At 33.9% G+C, this 17,684-nt stretch overlaps 1 pseudogene; it reads left to right on the forward strand.

The window, feature by feature from the left end:
- Positions 1-15,129: 15,129 nt before the first annotated feature.
- On the forward strand, positions 15,130-16,045 carry LOC134243678 (uncharacterized; annotated as a pseudogene).
- The last annotated feature ends 1,639 nt before the right edge of the window (positions 16,046-17,684 follow it).

Raw genomic sequence — 17,684 nt, forward strand, 5'->3', positions numbered from 1 at the left:
GTAACTCGAAAGTTCCGTATTAACAATCGCTCTAAACAAAGGCTATACCTTGGTATTAATTGACTATTTAAAATCTGTAAATAATATTCCGTTTAATAGTAAAACTTATTTTTCGTTGTTTAACAATTTCTCAATTTGCCTCTCACAGCACATGAAGTACGTCATTTTTACCAGTATGACGTCATGTTTACAAGTGAATCGCAATGACTGCATAGTTTTTAACCAGCTACATGGGATTTTACTAGCAACTTTTTTAATGCATTGATAAGTTATCATGTTGTTTATTATACTAATACTGTTAAACATTTCCACGTGTTATGAGAAGTACATTAATGTCATATTTTCGTGTGACATCATAGTATACTTTTCCCGTACAAATTAGGCCCCGCCCCCTTATTCAAGCCTTAACAATGCTGTGTATGTCATGTAGACATACTTTCGACATTTTTTGGCTATATTTAAGTATCTCTGGTACTTTCTGGCTTAGAATCATCAAACTTTGTCAGTTAATGTATCTTGGGTTTTCAGAGAATGTCAACCAAAAAGTAGGTCACGGTGACCTACTTTCGACATTTTATGGCTATATTTAAGTATCTTAGGTATTTATTGGCTTAATTAGAATAATCAAACTGTGTCAGTTGATGCATTTTGGGTTTTCCAGAAATGTAGACCAAGAAGTAGTCCTAATTGGCTAAGAATCATCAGACTTTGTCAGTTGATGCAACTTTGGTCTTAGGATACTTAGGGTTAGAGGCTTCAAATACGAGTGATATAGGTTGTACAATTTATCAGAAGAGCGATTCAAGGCCCTTGGGCCTCTTGTTTCTTTTTTTCTGCTGTTTAAAATTTCTTAAGATGACGATGTCATTTCCTCTGGAAAATAAGTGGCAGTTTTATTTAATTTCTTTGCTTGTGCACTCTTCGTATATGCTTCTCTTCGGGCTCCATACGTTTGTCTCAAACAAGTTACCATGAGATATAAAAACTGATTTGTGTTTAATAATTTACTCTTATTTTCACAGTATTTGATTTTACCCCCACCCAATGTATAAAACAAATTAAAAAAAATACGAAAAATACAAGAGACAATGCCTATTCTAAAATTTCATTACACCCCCCTTCCCGAATGTTGAAAAAAACAAAAAGAGGTATTTACGTACCGGGAATATAAGTATACTTTTTAGCAACTCGTGTATCATAAGCAACCAATTGCTTTGTTTTGCGTGAGAAATGGACGACAGGGACGCTGGTTCCATATCTTGCTGGCTGAATCTCTATGTCCAGATGGTGGTTATAATCGAAAACAGCAAGCTGGTCCTTCATGATGTAGGAGTCAAATACAAATGAAACTTATTTAGGGCAGTAGTGTAGGAGAGTATAGGAATAGAAATTTTCGATTGCCCAAGTTTGCTAATTAGGTTTTTGCCCGAGCGGTGGGAAATTATCACCGAGTTCGGAGGCCGGGTGTACTACCGGCCACACGTCCGACTCGTTCCCCCATCGTGCTGTAACTATTTCTACTTTAAAAAGTTTGGAGGCTATGGCCATATCCAACTGGTTATTGTTTATTGTTGTTCCATGTTAGTCATTTCAATCGTTGGGACTTAATAATAAATCCAGAAACCATTCTTATTCCTCGTTACTTTGGACTTTTATATGTGTCATCGGGAAGAGTCCTTAGAATACGGCTCTACTACTTCCGGCCAACGACGCCACTGACTTCCCCTGCATTCCCTCTGGCCAACACATCTTACCCAAACTACGCGGCTATAAATGGTGGAGTATGGTCGAGGCTGGTTGTTGCCCTGGTCACCGCAGACCTGGATGGCGTTGATTTTCGATTTAAGAATGTTTTTAGCATGGCACACAGACTGTTAATGCTGCTTTCAGTATTCGTACTGAGGGGCATGTTCACGCGATTCACCAGGTTTCAATGGATATTGCTTTTCTCAGTTCTTGGAAGCTTTTAGTCTCCCTGGCTAGAACTTTTTCAAGAATAAGTTGACTTAGGCCGTTTATGTGTTGTTTTTCTTTACTGTGTCCTAGTCTAGTTCTTTCTGCTCTCTCTCTATCTACGCATCTGTAGTTTCATCGATTTCTTGTCTTAATCCCATGATTGGAATACTGTTTGCCACCGGTTGAAACCTTTCCTTCACATTGTCTTTAGAGATGGTTAGTGAAGCATGTGGGGGTTGGGTAGGGAACCAAGTGCTGGTACTTCCATCGAGAGCACACGATACTAAAGTTAACATTTTTGCATCGCTATAGTAATTGAAGTTTTGCTATGCTTCCAGCTTGGCAATCCATATCAATGGTGATTCACTTCCATTGAACCTTGGGAGCGAAAGTCCTGTTGCCATGTTTTTTTGTTAAGGGTTGATGGTACTTGATGAATGACAGAGGGGGGTTCCGTGTCCTTGGTCTGTAGAGGCAAACTCTCTTCTGGTGTTACAAGGGGGAGTGGTTGATTTGTCCCTGTACGATTGTATTTGGAGTATTTAAGAATTGTTCCAGAATGTCACTATATGAGAGTTCAAAGTTGGGGTCGTTGTCACTCACTTGTTGTGGGTTGTTGTTGTAAGGGTAAGATGTCGCCAGATGACGTCTCGGAATTGTTGTTTGTTGTTATAATCAAATCAGTTGAATCAAGTAATTGATTGTCACAATTTGGGGCGAGTTGATAATTCGAAGTTTTCCTCTTTGGGTAAATGTGATATATTTATGGTGTTGTCTGTAGATGCCGAAGCTCCTAATTGTTGATTGATATCATCACTGTTGGTGATTGAAGCTTCCTGTTGTTGTTTAGCTATTTCCTCTGCCTTGGCTGACCGTTCAGTCGGTAGAGCGCTCGCTCCGTGATCGGGAGGTCGTGAGTTCGTATCTCGACCGCGACTGTCCTAGTCGTTAAAATGGGTAGCAGCTTTCTATAATCCGGTCTTATAACCTGTAACTCGGTGTAAAAACATCACCAGTACTAACGAGTTAATTCCTATTTAATAAGGTTTATATTTCAAGAATACTATAAGCGCACCATGTATAATCCAGATTTCACCTAAATTTGCCAATGAAACTATTCCAGTTATTAACCATAAAATCACCAGTTTAAATTAACAAATGATCCAAAAATATACCAATTCACGGTCAGCTCTTAGTTGGGCCTCTGACATCTTAGGGATTCTAGAAGAACCAAAGTCTAATGGTCTTTGTTACAGTTTTAAATGCGGAAGCTGCAATCAAAGTACTTATCCCACCAGGAGGTCCCATATTTCCATTTAGCCTGATTACTAAGATTCGGGCTGACCAATACACAGATCTTATCAATGCAACTTTGTGTAAAGCTAGGATTATATTCCATCTTAGAATTAAGATTGTTTTACTTATTTAATGTCTAACAAGATTAATTATAAACTTTTAAAATATTACCTAAGAATTATATGACTGTATAGCAATATTGATAGACCGGAGAGCTACAGTGCCAGATTAAATTATAATCATACTAAATCTGTATTTGGGGTAACATTTTGAAAGTATTTTACAGAAATTTCTATCTTTAGTAACCAAAGCAATAATGTTCATCGAAATCAAAAACCGATACACAGAATTATGTATCTTAGTGTAGTCTACTTGTATGCCAAGTTATACTGAAATCAGTAGGAGGAGTAGCATTTTGAAAAAAAAAATGTTTACAGACAGATAGTCGGACGGACGCCGGACGCATTATTATCGCATAAGCTCTTCCGGTCTCTGACCAGTAGAGCTAAAAATAAGCTTGTATTAATCAAACCATAGTGTTTGAAAATTTGCAATTAGGCTAAATATTCAATTTCTAATTACAGTGCATGCGTTACAAATAAATCGATATAACAGTTGGAATTGTCTTGCTATAAATCCTAACGTAGAAGAATCAAAGCAGTTTCTGGTTTCTCTAAATAGGACCGGTGTGCTTGTTTATATCTATATCAGGTACATAGCAGGGCTGCCCCTTTTTAAAAATTACTTTTTTAACTATAGGAATTGTTCATTGAAAGGCCGCCCACCCCGCCCCTTCCCCCCACAACTTTTTGTAAGAGTTCCCCCCTATTTACGAAATAGGATTTTCGAGTTTGGGCAATTTCCTTTTTTTCTAGTTTAGTCTTTTTCATGCATGTTAAATTCCCCCCCCCCCCCACTTAAAAAAAACACTGCTAAATCACGGTATGCACTGTGCTTTACACTTTTGATGTATCAATTTTTAGTGAAAAATCCTTTTATGTAAATAAATATATTTCATAATTATTCAATAATTTCCGCTCGATGGATTGATATCTATTCGGAATCCTAGTAGTATTGTCTACGGACATCTGATGGTTCTCTTATTTTTAGCCGGGCTCATTTCTCGAAGAGCAATGCCCGGCTATTGCGACGGTGAGCAACGGAAAATGCTGTCTCTTCACCGCCATATTGAGTTTACGAGTAAAAACATAGTACGTACGCCCAGCCGCTGTTCAAAAAACAAAATCCATTCAAACACCTCAAGAAATAGTAAATCGGATATTTTTATCAAAATATTATATTCTTTGATATTTTTCCTGGCTCCTTTGACTAATATTTTACAAAGCAATTCTAAAGGTTTTCACACGGTCCCTCTGTCTGCATTCCACAGGTCACATGCTTTCACGTTTGTTGACATGCAGCTTTATTTTGGTATTTTGAATAGATGAAATGCTGAATAAAAAAAATGTAGCATGAACTATGCAACGGAAATATGTTTTTAAGATGGCAGTAACTGTTGAATCATTTACACTTCTCTACGGCTCACATACTTGCACTGAGAGAGAAACAAACGACAACTCTGCATGAGAGATTGGAAAACGTTTCGGCAATACTCGGCTGAATCTGCTGCGCTCCATTCAAATGCGAGGTGGTACGAGCCATCTGACGGAAAAGGCCGAGTGAAGTTCCGATTGCAACCTCGGGGATATTTCCCGCGCGCTTAACCTGTTTTTGAAGTACAATACGCATATAAAAAATAGGTCTTACGATATTTTGTTTATTCTACGTATCAAATATTTATACAAGTTTTAAATATAAACGTATAATTAAAAATGATATTTTTATAACTTTTTAAAGATGAATCACAGTTTGTACTTGGTCCTATTTTCATTTTTGCGTTACAATATGTACAATGCGTATGAATAGGCTAAATGATATTTACAAACATCGAGGCGTGGGGCACATGTGAAGGTACCGAAGCGTGAGCAAATAGGGATAGGAATAAGTGCTAAGTGGAAAAAAAGATTAAAGGTTTAAGAACGTTGATTGGTGTGTTCCGGACATTCTCACGAGAAGAAAAAGAAAGTGACAAAAGCAAGAGTGTTCCAATATGGTAAATATGTCTTGTTTACATATGAATTGATTCAGTTGTAATCTTACTCTTAGCTAGTTTTGCTTTTTATGTCACCTTTTTTGTTTAAATCTAGTGTACTAGCTATTGAATAATCTTGTGAAAGGAGAGATTTATGTGTAATAGTTTAGATTACAAAACTTACATTTTTAAAATATATTCCCTTCTGAATTATTTTTTTATTCAAGACTACGTTAAATTCTGTGTGATTCATAACGATTAAACAGGGACATATATTGTAAATATACTGATTTAATTTCATTATTTTTTTTTCATCTAAACTTTACAATTGGGTTGAGTAAAAAATCTATTAAATTAATACACCCTTTCCCTACATACATGCATAATACCTAACATTATTACAAACATGGGTTTCAGTTTATAATAAAATGGATTAATATTGCTGTGTAAAATTTGCAAGAAGCGATTATTATATCAACCAAATATTGTCCTGACTTTTTATGAACGTTTGTATTATGGAAAATGGTTATATTCATTTTAAGATATGTTTATAATATCATTTAACAATTATCTCTTCATAGTAAATTGTGAGTATTGACAGTGTGTAATTTACCAATTCGCTAAAAATTGGTAAAAAAAAAATTCTTGTGTAGCAGTAGGTTCTATATATTTTTATATTCTGATCTTTCACAAGAACTTAAAATTTAATTACAACAACAACAAAAAAATTCTAAAGGACTCAGTTATGTCGAACCCTAGTATATATGTATGATATTCAAGCGTTGAATTCCATAACTGAAGTGAGAGGGTGACATTTGTTTATTGTAAACTTGTAAGAGACTTTTTCATAAAAAGATAATTAGGTAGAATTTCTTACATTAAGAGGCATTTAATTCCATTCATCAATTTTGAGAAACAAGGGGAATGAAAGTTGACTTAAAACTTGCAATCTGCATTTTGGTATGTTATAGTTATACAAGTTACATGTATTTGTACTTTGACTTGCTGAATTACAGCCTTTTTGGGGGAATAATAGGATTTATATCGGTCGGATAAATTAAGGATCTTGGTTGTTATTAATTTTATCATTGTAGTTTGTCTAGTCTTTTCTTTCTTTCATGTATTGGTTCCCATTCAGTTTCATCATAAAATGAATCTTAAATAGAAGCTAATAAAGTTAATTAAGCCTGTGACATTTCTTGCAGCACATAAATTGTAATTTTTCTAATAATCTAAATTTTCGCTGTCACCTAGATTACATCCACCCCACACCAAATAGAAGCATATTAAAACTGTGATCTATTAAAGAGTGTATACATGAGTTAAAGAGTTTTTTTGGTTGAATAAGTTTGTTTTAAACAAGCCCAACTTTTTTATAAGCATTAGCTAGAATAGGAGATCAACTAAGATCTTGTTAAAAATATTTATGGGAAGAAACAAATTTTAGCTGACTTTGCTGGAACAAGAGTTTTGGATAAATAACACTTTTCCTCAGACTAAAATATATTGGTTTAATTTTAGAAGGATTGAATTCAAGAAGCCATTTTTTCAACCAGATATCAAGTCTGTTAAGATCAGAATTAGTTTGTTTTCAATAGTACAGAATGTATTGACATCTTATTAAAACTATTATATGCAAATAATCTACAAAAACTTGTCATTTCTTCAGCAACATCATTAACTTATATAAGTCAATAAGAAATAATTAATAGAGGTGCTGATATATATGGATATAATAGATTTGAAACTGGGAGAATTTTAATATCACTTGGAGAAAATAGATCTATCATACTAATATAGTAATATGCACAGACTTTCATCATTTGACAATCAATAGTTTAATCTGAACATTCTTGGAGAAAATTTTTGTAATATGTGAATACATGTACTATGATTGTCATGATGATACTGTTTCAATCAAAAATTAAACTTCAGCATGTTTGGAGTTTGTTTTTGTAAGGAATATGTGGTTTATTTACCTATTAAATCTACTTGTTCCATCTAGTCAACCAAAACTATTAAATATTGAGCAGTTAGAAACCATATTTGCATAATTAATGATGAGAACCTAACTCTGTTTCATTTCCTTAGTACTGTTGAGTTTTTCCCTCTCAAGTGATCCAATCAAAGGGTAACATCATATCATTAATAAGTTATTTGCAATTGATACATTAAATGCATATTAAATGCCTTTTCTGTCCAGACTTTACCAATCTGTGACTAGAGCTTCCTATAACCACTTGAACAGCAGGGGAGGGATTATACTGCTGTGAGCAACCAAATATAATTGAATAAGTAATTAACTGTACATTTCATGACTTTGATCAGAAATATTTAGAAGAATAAACAGGTGTTATGCAGATTGGATACTACTAACCAAACAATTATATGTTCTTAGAAGCACAACAACATATGATATATTATTATCTTTGGAAAACAAATCAACACTCTGTTTTAATTATTTTTTCATCATGCATAATTATGTACAACAATTTTGAAAAAATTTATTTGTGCTCTCATGATGCATATACTTTAAGTAGCAAAGTAATCTTCATAAAGGTGGGGGAAAATAAATAATCCTGCTGTGTATTTGAATATTTCCATCATAATTGTTATGTATATTAAGACAAGACAAAAAGTAGGTAGAAAGTTTTGGGTTTTTTTTCATTTAAGGTGGGGGAAAACCTTTATCAAAGTTCTCTTGTAAATGCCATTGCAACTGTCTGTAATGGAACTGGGACCGCCCTTTTATTATTCATTGCTTGTGGCAGTTCTATTGCAATATTACATAATGATAGGACATTTTATTTGTTTGATTCACATGCATGTTATTACACTGGTTTACCATCTGAGAATGGTACAAGTGTTTTGGGTACCAATGACAATATTATTGAATTATGTTCGTTTTTGCGACCTTTGTCTGTCGCTTTGTGCAGTTTGTCATTAGAAGAAATACAATTTTATTTACATCATGTTAGGCTAGGAAAACCCAAGAAGTTTCAATTTTCAAAAAAAGTGGGAAAATAGTGTTGCAAATACCATGTTCGCTTAAAGGTGAAAGTACTCTCAGTAATTTAAACCAAAAAAAGCCTGTCTATTACAAATCAGAGAGACTGAAGAGAAAACAACCAATATGGGCATGTGATAAGGGATATGAGGGAAATAATGAAAATAATCATTCGTTAAGTGCATCAAAAAGTAAGAGAATACATGAATGTGCTACTAATGTTGAAGAACATAATACAGTCTCTCATTATACACAATCATCACATTCACTCTCTGAAGATGAAAATGATCAATATACTCATTTTTATCTAGAGATCTGAACCAATCGGAGTTCACTGGAGGATTATCGCTTGAGAATGATAGAGAGTCAATTGGAAAGATCTTTAGTACCTTTCAGTCCAAAATCAAAGATGGTCCTATGTATGTGTGTACGTCTTGCACTCAAACCTTTTTCAGGCATTCTGTATGTATGACAAGACTTGTTAAAAATAAACATCAAAACATGGCAGATATTTGTTTCACAAATATAAAAAGTGTAAATGATGAAGAATGGGTTTGTAAAACATGCTTATAAGTCATTAAGCAGGGGAAATTACCAGCTTGTTCCACTGAAACAATATGATATTTCTAAGTATTCCAGAAGAATTACAACTAACTCATCTTGAAGAGCGCCTTATTTCACCAAGGTTAGCAAGGTTATGCAACTAAAAGAACTTCCAAGAGGAGGGCAACTAAATTTGAAAGGTAATGTTGTTAATGTGCCAGCTGATGTAAATAACACAGTGAGACAGATTCCAATAATGTTAGATGATACAAAAACAATACCTGTAAAACTGAAAAGAAAGATTTCATACAAACATTCTGTTGCTTTTGAGAAAATAAGACCAAATAAAGTACAAGAAGCTGCAAAGTGGTTGGAAGAGAACAGTGCATTGGTCAGAAAAAAAGGGATTGAAATTAACAATGCTTGGATTAATACTGCAACTAGAGCAACACATGAGGAAGAAATTGAAGATCAACAAAGCAATGATGAAAGTTTTGATAAAAATCCAATATCAAAGATGTTCAGAAGTACATGTTGAGTCTGATGATTGGACTGAAGGTGATGATTTTCATGAACGGCCTACGGGTAACACTCATACAGTATTACAAGCAATGGACTTCCGAGAATACAATGAGGTGTTTAGTTATTTTTAGCTCCTGTTGAAAACCAAACACCCCTTGGTCTCTTTCAGGATATTTATTCAGAATATCTGGCATTTCCAACAATTTTTGTGGCCAAGCTAGACCTGACAATTCAATGCGAACAATTCCTTTGCATTACAGTACCATTTGTGAATGGGAGATGCGCAATTTTGATAGACGTGTTGCCATGTGCATACCAAATATTTTTTGAGTTAAAAAGGCTTCAAATAAAACAGATTCGTGACAAAGTCACATTAGCTGTTAGAAAATGCAAAACACAAGGGGAAAAAATGACAGCATCTGAAGTTCTCTCTTCTGACTTTGTTGACAATTTAGTCAAGCAAGATGATGGCTTTAGAATTTTAAGAACTTTAAGAGGATCACCGCCTTATTGGGAGTTAGCAAAAAAAGATGTATTTGCTATGATTAGGCAGTTAGGCATGCCAACATGGTTTTGTTCATTTTCTGCTGCAGAAACAAAATGGGCGCCTCTTTTGAAATGTTTGTCAAAATTGATCAACAATAAATGCTTGTCAGAGGAGGAGGTAAACAGTTTGACATGGGAAGAGAATTGCATTTTGCTAAAGTCTGATCCAGTAATATGTGCTCGTTATTTTGAGCATAAATTTCAATCTTTTTTGTTGTATGTAATGAAGGACAATATTAAACCTATTGGTGAAATAGATGATAATATTTACAGAGTGGAATTCCAGCAAAGAGGGTCACCACATGTGCACATGCTGGTATGGATAAAAAATGCGCCTGTTTACAATTCCATCAATCATGAAGAAGTAGCAAATTTCATTGATAATCATGTTTCTTGTAGGAAAGATGAAGAAATGCCAACAAAAAAAAAACAAAATTTTCAAAAAGTTGCAAAGATATTGTCTGAATTGAAATCTGATAATACGAGGGGCGTTCAATAAATAATGTTATTAGCTCGATGACATACAACATAGTAGTCATATGACATAAAGCTTGACTTTCTCTCATTATTGAATCTTTACTGAATTTATAACAATTTATGTGACCACTTTTCATCACATAGTTTTATCGTGAGAAGCTGGGAAACAAGGGCTATTCGAGACACTGCATTATTAATGAATGTTAAAGAATCAGTAAACTAAAGTGAAAATAAAAGCTACATTAAAGCTGCTGTAAAACTTGTAAAAAAATCCCAAAGAAATATTCACTGAAATATGTTATATTTACAGCAACTGATGCCTGTTTTATGGACAAATTAGCAGGTGGATTTCAATGATAAAAATTATATAATGTGCATCAAAAATGGGTACCCTCCTCGCCAACAAAAATTATAACAACTTATGAACTGTTTGCCAAATTTCAACAGATAATATTTGATCTTGTATGAATTACTTTAAGACACATAGCAAATTTGATAGACATCATATCGGGAGTAGTTTACACTGTTTTTAAGAAACGTTTGATAGTAATTAAGCTTGGTACTCTAAGGTCACCCTGTATTTTGAAAATGAGTGAAAACGACAGCCTGTACCAAAGTCTTAACAATTATTTTAAAATATCAGTAATTGTAGTAATCCACGTTTGTTTTATATTCACACAGATATTGGAACATGAATCTATTGCTTAAAACCATTAAAACAAAATTTAATATAAGATGTACTTGATAAAAACGGCAAAGGTCTGTCAAGAGCAAGGGTCTGCAAGAGCACAAAAACAGATTATTATGAAATTTTCTTCACTATGAGTGGTATTATTGTTCAAATTCGTATTAGGGGAGACAGTTTAATATCTGGAGGTGTCCACAAAGCAGTTTTTTTGCAAAGAAATCGGAAGGTTTATCAGAGAAATGACCCGGAATCAGGAATCCACATTGAATTTCTTCATGACAGCGTTCAAACCCGCATGCCCTAAAGAGTAAAGGGGTTTACGGGATAAACAGAAAGTTAATGTTTTTTCACATTAACAATATTTGCCAGATCTTTGACCTTTTGACTTGTTTCTATTTCCAAACTTGAAAAAAAAACACCTTTCAGAGGGAAAAAACAAGTCCAGGAAATCATTGGATCAGCTATTTTCCAGTATACTAAGGGTCATACCCAAAAATGAGTTCTTAAAACAATCAGAAATTGGATAAAAAATGTTACAGACATGTGTTTGAATTAAAAGAGATTAATAAGTAAATCATGAAGACTAAATCATCGAAAAGCGTCGTTTGTTTCTTTCTGAACCCCAATGACATTATTTATTGAACGCCCCTCGTATTACATCTTTTAACATATTTCTGAAAAAATAGACATGAGTCTTGAAACATATATCAAGTCAATTCAGTCAACCTTGTCTGTATCGAAGGTAATTTTGAAGAATAAACAGTTACAGCAAAACATTATTGAAATGTTGGGAAGCTAACATGAACATCCAGTACATTCTAGACCCTTATGCTTGTGTGTCTTACATAGTGTCTTATATATCTAAAGGACAAAGAGGTTTATGGCGCTCAGGAAGCTTCGTATTTAGTCTTTCAAATGCCTTTGAGGAAATGTACCAGAAATGTAGTATTTATTGACACAAATGAACCAGACAAAAGAACAGTTTTACTGAAGTCTTATTCTAGTCTAAAAGAGTTGCCTAAATCGTCAACAAATGTTGAATCTGACAATGTGTTAAAACGCTACAAAAGGCGAACAAAAGGAATGAGCAAATATTGTTATGCTGATTTTGTGTCTTGGTTTGATGTGTCATTTTAAAAGTGTGAAAAAAATCCTACAGAAGAACCAGAATGTGAATTGCCAGAAGATGATTATTCACATGACTTGGAAGATGATATTTTGAATTCTGTGGAACAAGAAAATGATACTGGTATTATCAATGACCTGATTAATGATGTACTAGTATATGAGTTCAAGGATGGTACAATCATGAAAAAACGTAAAAAAAACAGAAAGTCATAAGATACCATTTAGTCAGCGAGAATGCCGATAAAGAAGGACATTATAGACACTTAATAATGTTATTCACCACGTCGAGGAATGAAGAAGTTGATCTTTTGCATGGCTGTGATACATATAAGGAAAGCTACATGAAAATGAAAGGTTTAATTGAAAAAGTCAGAAATGAATATGAACAAATTTCTTGTGACTTAAATGAGCATATGCTGGAGGACAACAATGATATGGATGAATACCAGCGAGATGCTGTGTTACCCGAAAATGAACATCAAGAGGCTATGGACCACTCAGATGGATTGACACTCTCTGAAACATATGGTTGCTTTGATCCTGGATCCTCCAGTCAACATGGTAAAGCTGCTATCCCATGTGATCAGTATGACATTGGCAAAGACTTTGGAATAGCACGAAAACATATAGAAAATGAACAGCTTCCATTAAATGAAATGACAGATGGAGATTATAGGTCAATGGTTCGTAACTTAAATATGAAGCAAAAAGAGTTTTTCTATAATGTTCTTTATCACTTTAAAACCAGTGAAACTCCATTATACACATTTCTCACAGTTGGAGCAGGTTTTGGAAAAAGTGTTCTCCTCAGATCTCTATATCAAGCCTTAATAAAACTCTATAATAGAAAAGTTGGAGAAAATCCAGAGAACATTAAAGTTTTGTTATGTGCACCAACTGGCAAGGCTGCACACAACATTGGCGGAAACACAATTCATTCTGCTTTTATAATTCCTGTTGGAAGGGGGGTTTCTTTCAAATCACTTGAGATGCATCAATTAGATGCAATCAGATGCAAGTTTTTTCACTGAAAGTGCTGTTTATCGATGAAATTTCAATGGTTGGAAAGATGTTTAACTTTATAAATTTACGTTTACAAGGGCTTAAAGGATATTGCAAACCATTTGGTGGTTTAAGTGTCATTGCCTTTGGTGATCTGTTCCAACTAAAACCTGTTATGGATTCTAAGATTTTCTCACAACCTCGGGTAGGAATTGAAAGTATTGGTGCCAATTTATGGAAAGACCATTTTTCTGTATATGAACTAGATGAGATAATGAGACAAAAGGATGATCTTTCATTTGCGGAGTTACTGAATAGGTTACGAGAAGGAAATCATATTGTACCAGAGGATAAAGATGTTCTCCAATCAAGACTATTGAGATTTACTGAAGGTAGTGATGATTCAGAAGATGATTTACATTGCCTACCTCATTTATTTACAACACGAGCAGAAAGTGAATTGCATAATTTGCATGTGCTTTCAAAACTGCCTGATGCAATGAAAATAGTTGTGCATGCAATTGATAACGTGTCTGGTGATGTATCTCCCTGTATAAAGGACAGAATAATAGAAAAAGTACCAGATGATGCAGGAAAAACAATGGGACTTCAGAAAAAACTTGTACCTTGCTTTTGGTCCTCCATTTGAGTTGTGTCTAAATGTGACTGTTGAAGATGGTATGACAAAGGGGACATTATGTGTTATAAAAAAAGTTTGACTGTAGAGTCACAAATTCAGAGCATTGTAGTATTGTTTGGGTAGAATTTGAAAATTCTTTGTCAGGTGCACTATGGAGACAAAAATACTCCAACCTGTATATACCAGATATCCCTCAAAGTTGGACACCTATATTAGAAGTTACTAGGAGTTTCAGCATTCAGCATTTTAAATCATATAATGTCGTCAGAAGGCAGTTTCCTTTGCAGATGGCAGCAGGGAAAACCATTCATAAATCACAGGGCTCAACACTAAATTGTGCAGTTGTTCATTTTGCAAGCAGAAAAAATGATCATATTCATTACGTTGGGTTGAGTCGTGTAATAAATCTATGTCAACTTCATATAATGCAGTTAAATTCAAAGAAAATAAGTGTTTCTGAGAATGTCAAGAAGGAGGAAATGAAACGCATGAAGTGTGAATCACCAATGCCCATAAAAATACCCGTCATGTCTCATCTAGATACTTCTGTCGAGTGTGCTACTGTATGCTTTCATAATTGTCGATCTTTGAAAAAAAATGTGTGTGATATCAAGAATGATGGGTACTTAATGCAAGTTGACATTCTAGCCTTGTGTGAGACTCGAGTTTTTCAGAAAGAGTTACAACTAGATATCAAAGGTTTTTCATTATTTTGTTCAGAAAAACAAAGTAGTAAACATGAAATGGCTATTTATTACAAAAGTATGGTAAAGTCTTTCATGGCAGCAAGTATAAATGGGATAGAGGTAGTAATCACTCAGTTGAACAATATGAATATCTGTTTCTTTTATTGTCCTCCAAACTTGTCAACAAGAGAAAACTTCAGATGCCTAATGCAGAGTTTGCATCAACCATCAATTTTAATGGGTGACTTCAATCTCAATGTTTTGGAAAAATCATCTATTTCAAATTTTCTTTCCCAAAATTTTTCATTCACACAGTTGTTGAATACCGAAACTACAGACTATGGGTTAGGGTTAGGGTTAATCATATTATTTTTTTCAAAGGTCAATATATGCATATACCTTTAACTACATATAAATCACAAAATACAGTAAATAGTAGCTCATTGTTCACATTTCTTATTTGTAAGTTGTCTTTTATTTTAACTAACATGGAAATAAAATGTTGAATAAATGGTCATGAAATTTAAAATATTTCTAAACCATGATATGTTTCAGACAAGTACTATATCTCTGGAGACTTTAATGGCACGAGGAGGTCAGACACCCTACACCAAAATCTTGAAAGTCAAGGTTAATTGCAAGGAATCCAGAATTCCAATACCGAAATGAGAAAAATGACCTGAAGACCCTAGTCAACTGTATTTTGGCAGACACCACATTGGCTGTCAAATGCACAGACTACGACTCTTCAAATTTCCAAAGATTCAAAGAGGGGGAGTCACTAATTGTGAGGAATGTCATCAAGAAGGCTCATAGTGTTGTGATCACATCTACCACTAAGGTCTTCCCAACGGGAGATTTATATGTTCCAGAACACATTGCAGAGGAGGGCAGACATATATTAAATCCACCTCCGGCAGCTGTGAAGACGGTCCATGACGAACGAGCCTCCCCACCCCGAGTTCGAGTTTCTATTAAGGGGAAAGTGACACAGGTAATATTCAATTGCTAGTACAAAAAATAAATTTGTAATTTTTAATTGTATCAGCAATGTATTTAAAATTTTGAATTTTTACAACACTAGAATATTTTTTGAATTGTATGTAATTTTTTTTAAAAAAATATTATAATGATTTCATAAAACTGATTTTATTTGATTTGAAATGCTACCATAATAAAATGTTAAATTTCCTTTTATTTTGTACTTAATGGCTACTACATTACTGATTTTCTCCACTATATATTCTATTGCAGGAAGAAGCTGTCAAAGAAGTTAATGTGAAACAAGAACTGGATAAAGTAAAAAATATCTTCATTGAAGACCAGACCAGCAAATGTAAGGTGGCCCTGTGGCGCTCATGTGCCAGTGAGGATGTAAGGCCAGGGGATTACGTGCACATCACAGATGTTGTTACAAATTTTTACGGAATGAGACTTCCCTCTCAACAACAACAAAGACAATGTCTATTGAACAATTAATATTGACTTCTTTATTAATTTTGAATCTATATCTCATTTAGATGTACATTACATCATGCACTTACGAACTCTACATGTTTTATCTTTGATTGTATCATTTTTATGTAAGATGTTGCTTGAAATTAGAAGGCCCAGGGGAAGAATAGTACCTGGTACTAATCGGGTTACCTTCTCTAAATAAAGCATTATTATTATTATTATTATTTATAAATAAGTACACAATAATAAAAGAATTATTTTAATGTAAATGTATTAGATGAATAAGCGCTGTATAACAATACTGTGAAATCACATATTCGGTGTGGTGTAATTTTCAATGTAAGATGAGATGAAGACTAATTCATGCCCACCATGAAATGTAAAATATTACATATATTTCTATTCCGCAATAATTCACCCCCAAATCATATCCCAAAGAATAAAAAAATTTCCCCAAACCACGAAAGTTTGACCCCACAATAGTATGTGATTTTACAATGTGCTACTTGTGTCAGTTACATGACATTTAACTTCTACAGTTGAATTTCAATATTATCACTGACACATGTAACTTGAATACCACTGATATGATAAAATGAAACCCTAACCTCATCAAGTATTTAACATAATATAGCCTGATTTCTTGAATAACTCGTAGTACTTTCTCAGTCCAATAGAATACAAAACAATGAAAACCTGGAGACCAACACCCTGAGGTTTAATATGCAGAGGATTCTTATGCGTGGATACCGAAAGATATTCAATAGTCTCTGTACTTAAACTTATAAACTAAAAGATATATACACATCACCAACACCTCATGAGAATGCAGCAGTGAATTTAGTTGGTTGACCGGTTTCGAACAAAGACGGTCGTCATCAGAACCCTGATTCTGATGAAGACCGTCTCTGTTCAAAACCGGTCAACCAGCTAAATTTACTGCTGCATTTTCACGAAGTGTTGGTGATCTGTTATATATCTTTTAGGCCCATTGAGTTCAAGATAACAAGGTTGAACTACTTTGTTTCCTGAAAGTCAAAAAAACTCATGTCTATCTAAATTATATTTCATACAACCTTTTTTTGGATTTCAAATTTTCAAGTTTTAAGAGAATTTTTTTAGTAATCTGTATGTTCTTTTCTTTTAAATATATCAATAAAATAACCTTTTGAATAGCATAAGCCCGGCTTTCAGTACTTTCAGTACTTTGATTAAATAATCGAATCATCGTGAATAGTTAACAATAGGTACGTGCCATTATACGTTATATAGGCCTATATGTGTCGATAGTCACGAACACAGCTTTATTCCTGATCAGTTAGACAGTCCTAGAGGAATAACGATAACGTTCTCAATGAAAAAGAAAAAGAATATAAGCACCACCAGCGAAGTCCACTATTTGTGTGTTGAATGTAATACCGACATAAAGGATGTATAAATTGAAAAAAAAAATGTTTAAGCTGAGTTTTAAAGAATCAGTGCCCTCAGAAAAATTATTCAAATGAAAGACGAAAATATATTGAAAAATTGATTTAAGTATTCAAAACATTTTCATGATGCCCTGGGTCAGGAACTTATATTGAAAAAGCTTTGTTCTGTTCTGTTTTCTGAAATATTGCGCAAAATGAAAATAACTAGTGCTA

This window comes from Saccostrea cucullata, unplaced genomic scaffold, assembly GCF_032062105.1.
Source record: "Saccostrea cucullata isolate Sc308-1 unplaced genomic scaffold, CSIRO_AGI_Scuc_v1 ctg2636, whole genome shotgun sequence".
NCBI classification, from domain to species: Eukaryota; Metazoa; Mollusca; class Bivalvia; order Ostreida; family Ostreidae; genus Saccostrea; species Saccostrea cuccullata.